At 39.2% G+C, this 17,319-nt stretch overlaps 1 long non-coding RNA gene across 1 annotated transcript; it reads right to left on the reverse strand.

Moving 5' to 3' along the window:
• Positions 1-5,329: 5,329 nt before the first annotated feature.
• On the reverse strand, positions 5,330-15,407 carry LOC106045591 (uncharacterized). Its single transcript, XR_001212868.3, has 3 exons — positions 14,155-15,407; positions 11,042-11,119; positions 5,330-5,563 (listed from the first exon to the last, which is right to left on the reverse strand). It is a non-coding gene; the product is annotated as an uncharacterized lncRNA (long non-coding RNA).
• Between the last annotated feature and the right edge of the window lie 1,912 nt (positions 15,408-17,319).

Genomic DNA, 17,319 nt, shown 5'->3' on the forward strand with positions numbered 1-17,319 from the left:
ATGGATTGTCAAGTTTTTGTCGGAATTTAATTGAGACCTCACTTACCACAGAGTAACTCTCTCAACATTTAGTATTTAACAAAAATGCAATCCTTAATCTTTAACGCCTAGCTTCTAACAGTTACTATTTCCATAATCTTTTTAGATTTTACTTAGCAGCTATGCTTTATCTAAGCAAAACATAGAACTGAAAAGCTAGGAACAATACGTTCACCTGGGACGGGGCAACCCTGGCTATACATACAGACTGGGTGACGAGATGCTGGAGAGCAGCCCCGCAGAGAGGGTCTGGGGGTTGTGGTGGACAGCAAGCTGAATATGAGCCAGCAGTGTGCCCTGGCAGCCAGGAGGGCCGACTGTATCCTGGGGTGCATCAAGCACGGCATTGCTAGTCGGTTGAGGGAAGGGATTGTCCCGCTCTACTCTGCGCTGGTGCGGCCTCACCTCGAGTACTGTGTGCAGTTCTGGGCACCACAGTACAAAAAGGATGTGAAACTGTTGGAGAGTGTCCAGAGGAGGGCGACGAAGATGGTGAAGCGCCTAGAGGGGAAGACATATAAGGAGCAGCTGAGGTCCCTTGGCCTGTTCAGCCTGGAGACTGAGGGGAAACATCATCGCAGTCTACAGCTTCCTCGCAAGGTGGAGTGGAGGGGCAGGCGCCGACCTATTCTCCTTAATCACCAATGGTAGGACCCACGGGAATGGTGTCAAACTGAGGCAGGGAAGGTTTAGGCTAGACATCAGGAAGACGTTCTTCACCGAGAGGGTGGTCGCACACTAGAACGGGCTCCCCAGGGAAGTAGTCACTGCATGAAGCCTGTCTGAATTTAAGAAGCGTTTCAACTATGCACTTAGTCACATGGTCTAAAATTTTGGGTAGACCTGTGCGGTGCCAGGAGTTGGACTCGATGATCCTTATGGGTCCCTTCCAACTCAGGATATTCTATGATTCTATATAATATCACTTATCAATATGGAGAAAAAAAGCAGCACTGCAATGATTAGGTTTTCTCTAATAGAAAATTAATCAAAATCCTTAATTTTAAAATTAATACAATGCATCCCCCTCGCTACAGGAAGGACATGGACGTGCTCGAGCGAGTCCAGAGAAGGGCGACCAAGCTGGTGAGGGGTCTGGAGAACAAGTCTTACGAGGAGCGGCTGAGGGAGCTGGGCTTGTTCAGCCTGGAGAAGAGGAGGCTCAGGGGCGACCTTATCGCTCTCTACAGTTACCTTAAAGGAGGCTGTAGAGAGGTGGGGGTTGGTCTGTTCTCCTACATGCCTGGTGACAGGACGAGGGGGAATGGGCGAAAGTTGCGACAGGGGAGTTTTAGGCTGGATGTTAGGAAGTACTTCTTTACCGAAAGGGTTATTAAGCATTGGAATGGGCTGCCCAGGGAGGTGGTGGAGTCACCATCCCTGGAGGTCTTTAAAAGACGTTTAGATGTAGAGCTTAGCGATATGGTTTAGTGGAGTACTTAGTGTTAGGTCGGAGGTTGGACTCGATGATCTTGAGGTCTCTCCCAACCTAGAAATCTGTGATACTGTGATACTGATCTGCAGGTTGGAAGTGCTTTTTCAGAAAACATGGTGTGCAGCACTGTGGGATCTGGGGCATAATAAGGTTTTCAGCTGAAGATCAAGACTAACAGAGAATTCAAACTTTAAAAACAAACAAACAAACAAACAACAACAACAAAACAACAAATGTCAAGTTTGAAGATGTCTGATATCATATCATCCAGATATCTGGGAGGAGCATTGTCCACATTTTGAAGGAGGGGTAAATGGGGGGGGGGGGGGGGGGGGGGAAGGGGTGTTTTGTTTTTAATGGACAAGCTATGCCTAATACTCAATACAAAAGACTTTGGGGAAAAGAAAAAAAAAAGAGAGAAAGAGAGAATTGTGTAGCTTCCCAACTGGCTTCCCATTAAGCTCTCTTATCTACAGGGCTACTGAGTCACACTTCTCTACTGGATGAATGTGTTTGGCACATTCACTTTATCAGAAATTATGGTATGTGTTCTGGCAATTTTTACTGAGTTATCAGAGGCAGGCAACCTTTGAGTTTTCCTCTTAAGAAGAGCTAGAAACATGGGCAAACTCTTTCTAGAAAGGGCTCCAATGCATTAAGCAATTATCCACAGCTTGAGCTCCTCAAGATTTTCATTAGATTCTGAGAATGAGTAGGGTCTAATATTTGAGTGTCAGATGTCCGTAGACAGCACAGAGATAACTAACTAGAAGGCTGGTTTCCAGAATAAAGGCTGTATTTAGAGCACAAACAGGAACAGAATTCAAAGAAAGTAAGCAATTTTTTGCATGAAATCCCAGCTACCCACAATGTCTAGGGCAAAGTTATCTGTAGAACTTCCCTGAGTGTTAATCATAAATCCTGAGTGTTAAATTTCACTGGAGTTTACATCCGTACATTTTGACTCTTGCATGGCTTCCATTTCCATACATTGTGTCTCTCTCCAGTATATTTTGTAGAGATTTTGTGATGTTGACTGTGTTTTGCTTCTGCTCTGCGTCTTCTCCATTGCACTCCCAAAAAAGTACAGGGCAACGCTTTTGCATATCCAGCTCCTGAGTAGCACTTTCTCTTTATAGAAAGAGTTCACTTGACTTGACTCAGAATAACTTTTCTGTCCAATCTTCTTTTTATTGTCATGTTTATTGAAATGCATGTTGCAGAGCATCTCAGAATGACATTCCCAAGTCTACAGCCACTCACACCCCCAGGGTGGCAAGTGCACAAAACATTTTTGCCTACCTTGTGCATGCATGTGCATGCACGCATGTGAATGTTAGCAATTTTTCCACAAATTCATATTTGCCATAGTTCAAACTCAGTAAATATGAGCAGAAATTGTGAATACTTTTCACTATATATTTTCTGTCCAATTTTGCATTGTAAAATTTCTAATTAAAGTACTATGTTCAGACCATTTTCAGAAAGATTTCCTTATTCTCTGTTCAGCAGCAGTAGTAAGGGAGTATTGTACATCATACATTCCTGCTGATTTCATTTTATTCAAGTGATTTCCTTTTTCATCTACATGAAGAATTTAAGTGGTGATGAAATAAAGACTCAGTCTATGACTCATCTTGTCTGAAAGAAATCTGTCTGAAAGAAATCTGTCATGGATACAGAGTATTGGATATGCCTGTTGGACTTGAACTGGTGAACAATGAGGCAGTGCTTCACAGTAACATAGGGAGTACACTCAGCTTTTTGAAACAAAGTCCACAATATTGGTAATGGTCTTCCAAGTCTAGAACTCCGACAGTAAATACAGAATGGTAGCTTTTAAAACTGAAAATTAGCAAAATCTTTTTTTGAATAAATTTTATTTCTACCAAGGAGAATTGAAATATTTTATTTTTTAAGAACTCCTTCAACTTCAAGTTGATGTTCACACAACAGGTTAGTTGGTGGGTAGGTCTTTGTGATTCGTAAAAAAAGCAATTACAATAATTTGTACATTTAATCTTCCTCACTGCCTTCAAAATATCAGCAGATAAATACTCCAAAAGACATTGTGAAACATGAACTTCTGGACTTCCTTTTTAAATAGTTCAGACATCTCCTTCTCTTTGCCAGGTTGTCTCCGTTCAGTGAGACAGATTTACACCAGACAAATTATACCAGAATTAGAACCACTAAATCTGCATTTAACGGACTATGGAAATTATGAAGTATCCTAGTCCGTTGCTAGCATACTGACATACCCCACTTCAAAAGACTATTTCGGCAGGAAAGCACTCAAGCTGAAGGAGGCACAAATGAATACGTGTTTCTGCCAATTATGGAACCTTTTCTTGTGAGGACTTCTCAACACTGGAATTTGTTTCATTTTATGCATTTGAACAATCACCCTATGATGTTAGCTAGCTATTCAAAGGACACAATCTAACAAATTCCCCCCTGACATTTTTAAGGAATATTCTTACAAATGGCTATAGCATTTGAGATATTTTCAGCCGACTGATGTCCTATTGTTATTAACAAAACATTTTCTGCAGTAAACAGTTCCTACTGAAATAAAATCTCAAGAGCTTACTTAAAAGTTCACTTTTACCAGGAAAAATGCTACATTTGTCTTAAAAGCACTGGTTCTTTTTGATTGGCAGTTTCTTCCCCTGTCCTTTGCTTCTAGCTGAATATAGGCTTTAAGAAAATCACCCATCAACAAATACATTCATTAGGCTACATCTTTAAATACATTAGCTGAGTGTTCAGAGAAGCTGTATATATTGTAGGACTGCTTTAGTGTTTTAAGTTTGTATAGATAATGTGTGTGTGTGTATGCACATATATATACGTACACATGTACTTGCAATGTCTACTTAAGTCATGTTTATATTAGCTGCTGAGGGATGCATGTGTATAAGCCTTCTTCACCAGAGATGCAGCCAAAACTGTGTGATGGAAATGTAGTGATAGGAAAACTGTAAGAAGTTTGCTGAGAAAGGTTCCATGCAGAAAATGACTAAGGGGGTGAGAGCGCTGTTCTGGAGGATATCAGCTGGTGCAGGCACTGGTCAGTAGGTAAAGGATATAAATATGCTTTAGTTTATTTATATTTCCCCTCTCTCAAGAGGGAGAACACTGTAGAAGAAGAATCCAGCACCACTACCCCTCACCCCCCCTGTATTTTACATGTTATCAGCTTAAATAGACAAATTGAAATCTATTCTCTCAGTGTACCTGGGCAAGCAAAATCCTAAATTCCTAGTTTGATTACTAGACAAGAACTTTCAATTTGAAACGGAATAACGCATTTTAGTTATAAGATCCATTACCATGCACTCACTTTAATAATATTAACTTTTACACAGTCTGACCAAACTAGAAGTTATTTGGGTTCCAGCCTGTCATGAATAGATTTTTACCCAATTTTGATTTAGCAGCAATTTAAGATTTATTATTACTTTTATGGTAAATCACAAGATTAAACTGTATGAATCTTAACAGCACTTAATCAACCCTTAATCATCAGCCAATTTAGCACAATGATCCAACAGAATTTGTTACAGTGGAAACAGCAATTTAGTTAAAGAATCAAGAATGGCAAGGTTCATATGAGACTTCCTGCAGGGTGTTGGGCATCGGGCAAATTCCTTGTTGGCATTTGTCCACAGATGAATTTTGATGCGTGAGGAGTCAGCCCTTAGAGACATCCCAGCTCAAGTGGAGATTAAGAGTCACAGCCCGCTTCAATCCTTGGAGAGCTCCATGGGACTCTTTGCTTAGGACCACTATTTATAGGACTGTGAGACAATGGCAAGTACTTTTCCATCCTGGCTGTGGTTCAGAGAAGGCAAATTTGGTATTTTCCACCAACTATGCCATTCCAGTACCTTCCGGAATGTACAGTTCTGGTACTTCGCAGACTGGCATACGATCTAGGCCATAAGGGTTCAAAATGTGATTAGGGAATGTCTGTTCATATTCACCCATTATTTTTGTTGCCCATTGACAATAAGGGAATGATGCAATGTTAGTTAATCTTGAACAATACGTGAGTTTAGCGAAAGAGCTGCTCCACCACACAACCTTCCAAGAGAAAAAAAAAAAAAAAGTATCATACAGATGGAGAAATTACATTTCCTAAAATGGCAAACACTTGTAGGAAACGCAGGCCTGCTGCAAACTCTGATTTTGAGTTGATTACCCATCTAGATACCTAGCCTTGGTGGGGGGTCAGAATCAGTCTTTGTGAGGGGAACCAGGATCAGACACAGCCCCGGGATGACCAGGCAGGGCTGTGGGGATGGGGACAGGCCCAGGCTGGGTCATCCCATGGGCCTACGGGTGGACCCAGCTTGGTGGGGCCCATGGCTGGGCACGTCAGGTCTGTGGGGAGCAGGAGACCAGCCCTGCTATGGCTCTGGAGGAGTGAAATGGAGTCCTGGGCCCTAGGCAGGGTGGGAGGTTTCCAAAAAAGCTTTTCCGCACTTAATGTACAACCCAGAACCCAGCCTCCTCGCCCAGGTTATTTCAGAAACCAGCTGGTGATTACTCAACTGCTAGAAGCTCACGCTTCAGTTTCTTACAGAATAAGAAACTGAGGAATCTGTACCAGGTTTTTAAAACAAATATCTGGTTTCCATGTATCACTTCAACTCTTTGGTCTTTGGCACACATATTTCACTGATTCTGGCATTTCCATTTATTCAAATTAAGCATCAGGCTGATAATTAATTCACTGTTCCACCTCTTTTTCTACAAGAAGCTAGTGGTTTCTTACTGCAAACATTATTTTCCAACAGGGATTAGCCTTGTCTCGTTAAAGAACTTTCAGGCAAGTTGGAGAACTTTTGAATAACTACTCACCAGGAAACTTCTGTCTAAATATCCACAGTCTAAATGTTACAGAAGAACTGTGAGTCAATACTAATAATTTACACTGGCATCTCTGAATACATCAGAAGTTCATACTGTACGGTATTGTTTAATTGTATCTTTTTAATTAGAAATTACACCAAATATTATTTTTTTATTATTAAAAATAATAATAAAAAAAAGATCTTCCAAAACAAATTGCTGAATATAGTGAAAACCGGTGTCAGGCATGTGTCAATGAAAGGCAAAACACAGCTAAACAGCTTTCCCTCCAAATGAATGTGTAGAGATCTGAGTAAATTTGCATAACCTGTGCCATTATTCCTGATGAAACACTTCCATTACTGGTAAACTGATAAACAGGTACACAGAAACCACGGACAGAATATTCGGTGAAAATACCCAAATAAAATACTGTACACTGTCTTGGTGTACAGTAAGATGAGGAATCAAATCTACTGAACAAGACATTCAGTCTGTCTGGACTGAGAGTTTTCTTTTAACATTCCACTTTAGAACAATGACATCAACAACAACAAGATGCTAAGAACGCCAAGAAACAGCTAACAGCTTTCTCGTTTCAGACATTCAGTGGCAAAGCCCAGACTGTACTGTCTGGCTTTATTCTGTGCAGTTTATGCCACACAAGCTCTGTCTCAAAGTATTTTACTGATGTGAATAATATTAGCAAGCAGAGGGGTTGAGCTCTCAGAGAACAAGACAAAGTGTAGGCTAGCAAGGCTTCTTCAGCGGGGATTGAGAAGTGCCAATTTAGAAAAAGGATAAGACCAAGTTAAGAGAATGACTGTAGATATCACTAGGGGATCTCTGAGTGCTTAAGTGATGACCTGGCAGCAAGCCCTGCTGAGAAGGGAAGGGTTACTTTGGTGGTGACCTGGCAGCAAGGCCTAGGCAAAGAAAGAAACTAATTCTCCAGGGGTAAGTAAGAGCCTCTATTAAGAGCCTGAGCCTATTTGGAATCCTTGTCCTATTTATAAAGGAGATAAGGAGGGCTGAAGAGCTGGCCTTAAAGGTTATATGAACTGCCAGGTAAGCAGACAGAATGGTGCACTTCCTTTATTCATGCTCCACCAGGCTGATCCTCAAAAAGGATTTGCTTCCCCAGACACTGGCCGCCTGCCAAAGCTGCAGGCCTTCTTGCCAGAATGTGCTTCTTAGTGCTGCAGGGCACACATGAAGAGTGGGTGAAAGAAGTTTTAAATGCTTTACTGAAGTTGCTTATTGATAAAGGAGGTGAGGAATAGATTAGTAAATGTGCAGAGTAGCACAGTGGTACAAGGAAGACCTAATAATTCAGGCGTATTTTATTTGTGATACACTTTCCTAAAGAAAGGGAAAGGTTTAGGTTTGGCTTACACACTTTGCCCAAGATAAAAAACTGAAACCAATATTTTGCTCGGGGCTTCTTTTAAAAATATAAAATTTGTGCCAGATCAGAAGATGAAGTGTAGCTCCAAATTAAAACCTTATTCTTGCTGAGTTTTCAGTACTACAAAGCTGTTGGCTAGGTATTCCTCCATTAATATTTATTGATTGGTTGCCTTGGGTAGTGTTGAAACTGTGAGTCTGTGACGCAGACCAGTAAGTCTAACAGAACCATAAACTGCCAAGCTGAGAGAGGAGGAAATGTGGGAGAAAAATTGCTATAGGGCAATATTGCTGGTTATAGTTGTTATAGTTACAACACAGGGTGGGAGAGGATCAGCTTGAGCCAAGTGAGGGCAGCTTTGTATTACCACACTGGAATTTACCAGTCCTGAGGACCTGACAAACTGAAAGGCAGGGTATTTGCAAATGACACTATTTGCAAGCAAGAACTAAACAGGAAAGAACAGAAATGCAAATAATAAATTTGTTCTGATAATACTTTTCCAATTATTTACAAAGTACCATCCTACCAACGCACCAGTTGGGCCCTGTGTATGATAAAAACAAGAGCAAGAAAGCACTTCCAAAGATGATGGATACAATGATACATATATACATAATTTATTAGTAATTATTAAAAAAATATTACTCCCATTTTGAAACACTTTTCTGTGCACTTATATTGCACTCAATGCACTTATGTTGTCTGGCATATATTATATAAAATGGAAATGTCCAGGTTACATTGCATATGACTTAATAGAAATCGACCTTCAAAGTACTGATCCAGCTCAGGTGTACCACAACCAGATGTATTGGATTCAGAGGATCCAGTGATGTTCCAGTGCTAATTGGACATAATTTAATAAAATGGTTAATACTGAACCATTGAAAAACATTTGCAAGTGCAGATGGTCCATTGTAGACAGATATGTTCAGCTAATCAGCATCCCACCTTTGACCAGCTAATGCAAAATCACTGTTCAAGTAATTCATAAGTACTGCCTTGAGGTGGTATTGATGTATCTTGTCCCAATAAAACGTTAATTTCTCAATCTTTATACCATTTTATTCCCAGCAGAGAGAAATTTTTTTCTCGTTATTAGTAAAAGAAGTTATCAGAAATCATGTAAGTCCGTCCTTCTTACGCCTAAAGGCTCACATTCAATAGGTTGATGACTACTATTATCTCATTCTCATTTTTCCTTTAATTTTTCACATCTCCTCAATTTTTAGATCTATTTCTCAAAAACAAAGATTATAGTAGTACTTTTCACGTCTGTAGACTTGTCAAGTCACATGAGCAACTGTCCCATAAAGGTTGTGTTGGATTTCTGTGGCTGATAATTATCTAATTTCTATATTTTGGTTTTATAAAAAATATACAGGTTCCACTGAAGATGGCAAAGAGCTGATAACATATTAGTGACTGCACTTATTTAATTGTTAACTGATTATATAACAGGAAACATACTTTTCTCATGACTTTTTCATGTGGACCAGTAGAGATAAAATATCTCTGTTTTCTCTCCATGAACCAAAATGAAAAAAGATTGTGCTGAGCTCAGCTGACCCTGGTGTGTGTGGGAGATATGTAGCAAAACAGATAACAGCAACTGTGGCTTGGCTCAGTATATTATGGAGATACAATTATCGGTACAGCTAAAAAAAATGAAGTCAAAGGCAAATCAATGTATCTTTGCCTAACTACTATAATCCACTTCCACCTGTCAAGTAAAAAGGGCCACTTATTTTAGAAGAAAAATCCATATAGTTAAGATGTTTTAAAACACTTTAAAATTATATCTGCATTGTTACAAAATATATGAATTTGGCAAGAATAACTGGAATTTGCTGAAGACAGAACACTAAAGACTGCCAAGAAGGCCAGTGGTATCCTGGTTTGTATCAAGAATAGTGTAGCCAGCAGGACCAGGGAGGTGATCGTCCCCATGTACTCAGCTCTGGTGAGGCCTTACCTTGACTACTGTGTTCAGTTTTAGGCCCCTCATTACAGGAAGGACATCGAGGCCCTGGAACCTGTCCAGAGAAGGGCTACAAAGCTGGGGAAGGGCCTGGAACACAAGTCCTATGAGGAGCAGCTGAGGGAACTGGGGTTGTTTAGTCCAGAGAAGAGGAGGCTGGGGGGAGACCTTATTGCTCTCTACAACTACCTGGAAGGAAGGTGTGGAGAGCTGGGGGTCGGCCTCTTCTCACAGGTAACTAGTGATAGGACTACAGGGAATGGCCTCAAGTTGCACCAGGGGAGGTTAGAAATCAGGAGACATTTCTTCTCAGAAAGAGCAGTCAGGCATTGGAACGGTTTGCCCAGGAAAGTGGTGGCATTACCATCCCTTAGGGGTGTTCAAGGAAACGTTGGACATGGTGCTTAGGGACATGGTTTAGTAGGTGAGTCTGCAGTAGGGTGATGGTTGGACCAAGGTCCAAGATCTTGAAAGTCTCTTCCAAACTTAATGATTCTATGATTCTAACGATGCTAACCCACATTCATATTGAGATGGTATTTTGGTAGGTATAAAGCACCTACAAGTCCCATTGAAAACATCAGGAACTGCACCTGTTCCTATGATGAACAACAGTATTTATTCTGCTACTAACATATTAGATTATGTGTTCAAATATCAAAAACAAATTTTGCCCCACTGAAGTCTGCAACACAAATTCACACTCATAATGCTTTTTTTTCCCCTGGGTTTTTGCTGTTTCTGTCCACTGAGCTTTGCAAGGGAAAGGACAAAATTCATTAAAAGTAGGGGGCTGTCTAATGAATAAAACAAAGACACTACTGTAAAAAAACAAACAAGCAAAAAAAAAAAACCTACTTTTTCTTCAATTCAATTCTGGTGTTACTTGGAAAACAGCAGATTAAAAAAGTCATGCAAATATGGCACTGAGCAGGCTGCAGCATTTTAAAGCTCAAGACAAATATCTTCATATATTTTAGCAATGACAAAGTTTTGAACGTAGCAAATATTGTGTTTTTATTTTTCCCCTAAGTATTATAGTATCAGCGTTAAACCATACAAATGAGAACAGAAATTCAAAGGAGTTGAGTACTAGCAGGCTATATTTCACATTATAACTTGTCACAATGTAATTGTAAAATCATATGAAAAGTACTTTCTGGTGAACTGTTATTAATTCATATAAATTTTATAATAAATCTGAAGAGGAAAGAGAATGAATTGAACAATACATTTTCTGTGCCTCCAGTGTCTATACAAGAATCACAATTCTACAAAAATATAAGGAAATTCAGAAAAATGTTACTGTACCTACCTAAACTTTGGTCAAGCATTAACCCTTGTTTAATCATGCCGTTACTCAGTCTTTATTCAGCTGTGTGACATCTGGTGGCTAAAAATGATCAATATTAGTTATGTTATTAAAGAAGGAGTGAAAACCTCTGAATAGATTGTTGCTGAACATAAGAAGCAAGTAGCTATCTATCGCTGTGTCAGTGGGTAAATAACAGCAAACTGCCCTTCTTACATGAACAAGCTAGGAAAACCTATATACCCTTTCTCTTTCCACACTAACAGAAAATAGCCAGACATACACTGAAACGAGTCTAGTCAGACTGAAATTGCATATACAATCTCTTTATTATTAAAAATATAGAAAAAGACAAGGTAGGCAAGTATTACAATAAAATTACAATAACATCCATCTCATTTTTCATTCTCCCTTTGTTTTCCAGATAAGATCAAACCCATTGAACGACTGAGTATTTCTTTTGGTATCAAAAGACAGTATCTGTATATAAAACAAAGCATTAAATATTCCTAGCAACAATACCATTACTGCTATGTTATAGTTAATTCTTGTAAACTCTTGGTTTTCAACAAAGGGTTATTATGTACAAATTATCTATTGTGAGTGGTTCCTGGAATGTCCTAAGTCCCACACCACGATCTGAAATCATTTGGGAGAGTGTCCGATACCTGGAACCAAAAGCAAGCTAGCAATCATTATCACAATTCATCAGCACAGATGACTGCACTCTAGTAGGCACTGTTTAATCTGCTAAAATATCCATATGGAAGGAGCCCAGCAGAGCAGTGTGTTTCATACATTACTGCACAACTTTGAACCTCCACATAACATGACAATCAGATACCACTTTCTCATTGACATTATATTTACTTACAGACAGACCCATTTTTACCAGTCTCACTGCTCAATATGAAATACTGTTAAGGCACTAACAGCAGAGCTGCTTCAACAATGTAGTTTTATAGATACATATTTAGACAGCATTACCAATTGGAAGTATGCCTTTTTAGTACCCTACTGCTGATGCTTTGAAAGTGAGCTGTTTGTAAAACATCCGTCTTCCATACCACAGAACTACCACACAATGGATTTCTCACAGGGGCACAAAAGGTGAGAGTACACTGTTGGTGAGTTCAGACTTCACTGATTTGTATGCATCAGACAATGAAATGCTGCAGGTATGAACGCACACAGAATTTCTTATGCATACGAAGCCTCCCACAACAGTAATATCTGAGCATTCTGCATTAATGGATTACCTTCTTTTAAAAAAAAATAAAATATTTTCACTCTCCTGCTGAGAAACTGGAAGATGTTAAAATGAATATGGTTTTTGAATGTTAGCATAGCTAGGATGACACCAAGATTTCAACTCACAGCTCAAAACGACCATAGTGTTCTTTAAACTTCACTGTTTTTAAACTCTTTAATGCTATAATAAATATTTACTGTCCAAATAATTACTGTCCATTTTCTGCCTGCCAAATATATATGCACATACCTACAAATACATACACATACAAACATACAAAACTTTTAGTCACAATACTGCAGAGTTTAAAAAAGGAGAAAAAAGATTAAGCATTAAAATTTCACATCTAATTCAGATGGTAAATCTCTCAGCAATGGAAATCTTTTGCAGTGGAAAATTTCTCACAGTTTAAAAGAATAACATAGAATATGACATGCAACTGTAACAACAAAAGTTTTTAGAGGGCAAGTTTTTAATTGTTCACCATTAATTTCATTTCTGTAAAAAATAAAAGAAAAAAACTTATATTTTCATGTCTTTTGTCGCATAAATAGTGATTATTGATTTTACAAAAAAATAACTAGGTATAATTTTTTGGTCACAGATTTCAAAATTAAGCACTAGCAAAACAAGTGAAGAAGTTTTACTTTTTTTTTTTTCCTTTTCATGGCAAATTACACTTTAAAATACTACTGGACAAAGTACAGTGCATGTTCTTAAAACATAAACAATTTCCTGTAATAGGAATAATGTGTATAGATAACAAAAAAGCAGGGTAATGAAATCATAAGTGATGGCTATAGTAAGAAGTTATAAAAATGTCAGCGTAACTCATCAGGTCATTTTCTCTGTAATAATGACATTATTTTTATACATAATGAAAAATACTAAGTCAAAATAGCTACTTTTTCCTCTTCAACTATGTCAACACAATCTTACTCAATTGCAGTCACTGCTTGGAAACAAGCTGGTATCCAAACATCATGAAGGACAACACTGTATAACAGTGGATAGAGTGTAAACCCCATTCTAAATTATAAACGGGGAAAAAAAAAAAAAAAAGAAAAAAAAAATGGGACCACAAGACCTCCCACTCTCTTTGTTAGTAGTATTCATTTTCTTGTACTTCCTTACCTAAGAAACCCCAAGACATAATCTGTGAAAGGATATCTCCTCTCAAGCTCTTGCACTTGCCCATAGCTTCTATAAGCACATCTCAGACTAACAGAAAGCAGAAATATATGATTTAAAAAGGGAGGAAAAGATTTTCCATATAGTCAGGAAGCTCTCCTCTCTGCTTAATCATATCTAGTTTTTCAGAAGAAGAGGCATGGCCTGTAGCATGTAATACAGAGAAAATGCAGCAGTATCTCAAACTCACAACTATATTCCTCCATTTCTGTGAATATTTTCATGTCACATCAGATAAGGGAAGCCCCCTCTGCTCTTAGTCTTCTCTAGTCATTGTCTTTACTGAAGCCCCACTCATCCTAAAACAATTAAAACCAGGAACACTCAATTTAACATCAAGTTGCAGAAATTACATGTCTTCTGTGTTTTCTTTACCTGGTGGGTTGTGGTGGTTTTAGTCAGGTGGGCAACTGAGCTCCACCTCAAGCACAATCCACTCCCTTTACTCAAAGGGAAAGGGGAAGAAAATACAATGAAAAGGGCTCAAGGGTTTAGATAAGAACAGCCAGATCACTCAACAATTATTGTCAAAAACAGACTCAGAATTGGGATATCAATGAAATGCATTACCTATTACTAACAAGGTAGAGCAGTGAGAAACTCAAAACAAACTAAAAACACCTCCCCCCCACCCCTCCACCCCTCCACCCCTCCACCTTCTTCTACATCTTACCCCCAAGCAGCTGGCTGCGGTCAGTCCCTAACGCTTCATCTCCACCACTCCTTCACGGTCCCTCTCTGCCCCTGCTCCCCGTGGGGTCCCTCCCACGGGATGCCGTCCTTCCCCAACTGAGCCTGCGGGGGCTGCCCACAGGCAGCAGCTCTTCAAGAACTGCTCCCACACGGCTCCGTACCACGGGGTCCATCCCCCAGGAGCAAACTGCTCCAGCACGGGTCCCCCACGGGCGGCAGCTCCCCCCAGACCCCCTGCTCCTGCGTGGGCTCCTCTCCACGGGCTGCAGCTCCGGCCCGGGGCCTGCTCCTGCGGGGGCTCTCCATGGGCCGCAGCCTCCTCCAGGCCACATCCACCTGCTCCACCGGGGGCTCCTCCACGGGCTGCAGCGTGGAGATCTGCTCCGTGTGGGACCCACGGGCTGCAGGGGGACAGCCTGCTCCACCAGGGGCCTCTCCACAGGCCGCAGGGGAACTTGTGCTGCGTGCCTGGAGCACCTCCTGCCCTCCTGCTGCACCCACCTTGGGGCCTGCAGGGCTGTTTCCCACTCTTTGCTCTCCAAGCTGCTGTTGTGCAGCAGGGTTTTGTTTTGTTTTCCCTTTCTTAAATCTGCTCTTACAAAAGTGCAAACAACATTGCTTATTGGTTAATCTCTGGCCAGCAGCATGTCCCTTTGGAGCCAGCTGAAACTGGCTCTTATTTCACAGGGGGCAGCTTCTGGACTCTTCTCACAAACACCACCCCTGCAGTCCCCCCGCTGCCAGAACCTTGCTACATAAACATGGGGAAATAGTGGCTACTCCTTGTAAACTCTTTCAGATTTGTAGAGGACTTCTTTTGGCATGAAAAGTAGCAGATGTTCTGAAGTACAGGGAAGGATGAAATACTACAGATAAGAAAGAAAAGAAAAAGAAAGCTTTGCAAAATCTTGGAGATACAGTACATTTCAATAAAGAGTCATTTTGGTTGGACTAGGATCCTAATGTGGACCATGGCATGTATTATCAAAGAAGTCTGATTTCTTATTATTATTATTATTTATTTATTTATTTTAATCTTCTCTCATTGAGATCACTTAATCCACTTCCCTGAGTTAAGTCATGGTTAAGTTACTTCATTTAATGAAGGAATTAAAAAGCCCATGCTCTGGAATGTCGTAGCTGCTACCTGGCATTGCAAAGAGGAATAAAAGAAAGTATAAAAATGAGCTTTGTGCTTGTAACAGATTACCTAGTTGAGTAAGGAGGAATCGCAGCTGGCCTGAGACTTACTTTATTTTTTAAGATAATTATTTTATTTTTGTGCAGGCTGATAGACAGTTTACAATAGAAATTAAAAAAAAAAAAAAAAAGGCATTAGTAATCAGTCTGTAATATTTTTATATTCTCTTTTTGCTGTTACTCTTCCTTGTTTTAGCTAGCAATCAGTTGTCCAGGTCTAGTGTTACTCAGCTCACTAGAGTTAATATTGCAAGCAATTGAGAGTGATTGCAAAGCTTAACCCTGAAAAACAAAAGTAAATGCCTATTCTGTTATGAAAATTCTGAAGCTAATAGTATTTGTTTACCTGCATAATAAGAAGAAGAAATCAGAATTTAAATAACCTGTAAACATTTGGAGCTACTAAATTCTAATAATTAACAAGACACATTTATATGTGAATACATATTTCAGAGGCATTTGCAAATGAGACTTTAATGATGAAAGGAACCATGAATAAGCTATAAAAATATGGAAGATGGTTGATTATTAATTTTTCTTCACTGAAGTAAGAATAATTCAGACTCCATTGAAAACATGGAAGATACCTGATGCACAGTGGGTGTAAGAGTGGGCATATAACTGCTATTTCTGCATAACCAAAAATGCTAAAGGAATTGACATTCCAAAATAAAAGCAAGCTTTTAAACCTGAATGAAAATAGTATTCTATTACATTCTTCATGATTAGGAAAATACCACATTATCTGAGGTTTTTTGTTTGTTTTTTTTTGGCCTAAGTAGGAAAGAATAGCATAGCAAGCATGAATAGTGAAACCATTACCAGGAGCACACAGGCAAATAATTCACAAGGAGCCATGAGCCGAGCAGCCTGGACTTCATACTCCTTCCAGATGGAAGATTCAGTTTTGGAAAAGGAAACTGAGACATTTTCCCCATTAATTTTCCAGTATTCTCCCATCTCTAATATGAATTATTCTGCATTCACATCCTGCTGCCCACATTTTTGTTGTTAGACTCACAAACACTGAAATAAATCTGTGTAAGTTGCATGACAGTCTTAATCATTATTAGTGTAGACCTAATCCAGACCTCCAGAAGTCCATGAGAGTTTTTTCAGTGGACTATTATGTGGGTTTTTTCCTGCTTCAGTTTTTCATATCTGGCTTTTTTCCTATACAAGAAAAACAAGCTGTTCAACAGATGTAATTTTTTTTTTTTTAATTTATTTTATTTTATTGCCAGTTTTAGGAAGCCAACTTTAGTAAATATTAAATTCCTTTTTCGAAAAGATATTTGATTGTATACTAGTGAGTTGTATTTATATTTCAGGCATCTGATTTTCTTATTTTAGTCTTTAAATTAGGAGAGTAATTTTCTGTAAGAGACTCATAAATAGGACATTAGAAGAAGGGGGCACAGTATTTTTGAACAGATTATTAAGTAACAGATGATAGATAGCAATTGTTGGCAGCATATGAAACTATAGGAGCTGCAGGAGACAATGTATGTTTCTCCCTAACAGGTATTTTCACCTGCTTATTCTACTCCAGACAGAACACCTCAGTTTATGCCCCAAATTATGTTCTCACTTAAGCCCTCACTATTGTCTCCTCTGACACTGGCTAAAATAATGCCACTATTGAGCTTTATGACTTTGCTTTTATTTTTTCCACACATATAGGAATTTTCCAAATGTTCGTATTTCATCTGCAATGTATAAATTGTTCCAATTTCCTGAAAGTATTTTACAAAATTCCAGGCATGGTAATAATAGCAGAGAAGAAAAATAACAGAGATGTAATTAACTTTCACCTTTACATTAAACTACTTTGGCCCACCCACATGATATCAAAAAAGCAAAATGTTTCAAATGTTCTTAATCCAGTTTGGAATCTCTGAAGCAGACAAGTAGATGCTTCTCCAAATCAGGTTTTTGTTTTTTT

This window comes from Anser cygnoides, chromosome 1, assembly GCF_040182565.1.
Source record: "Anser cygnoides isolate HZ-2024a breed goose chromosome 1, Taihu_goose_T2T_genome, whole genome shotgun sequence".
Lineage (NCBI taxonomy): Eukaryota > Metazoa > Chordata > Aves > Anseriformes > Anatidae > Anser > Anser cygnoides.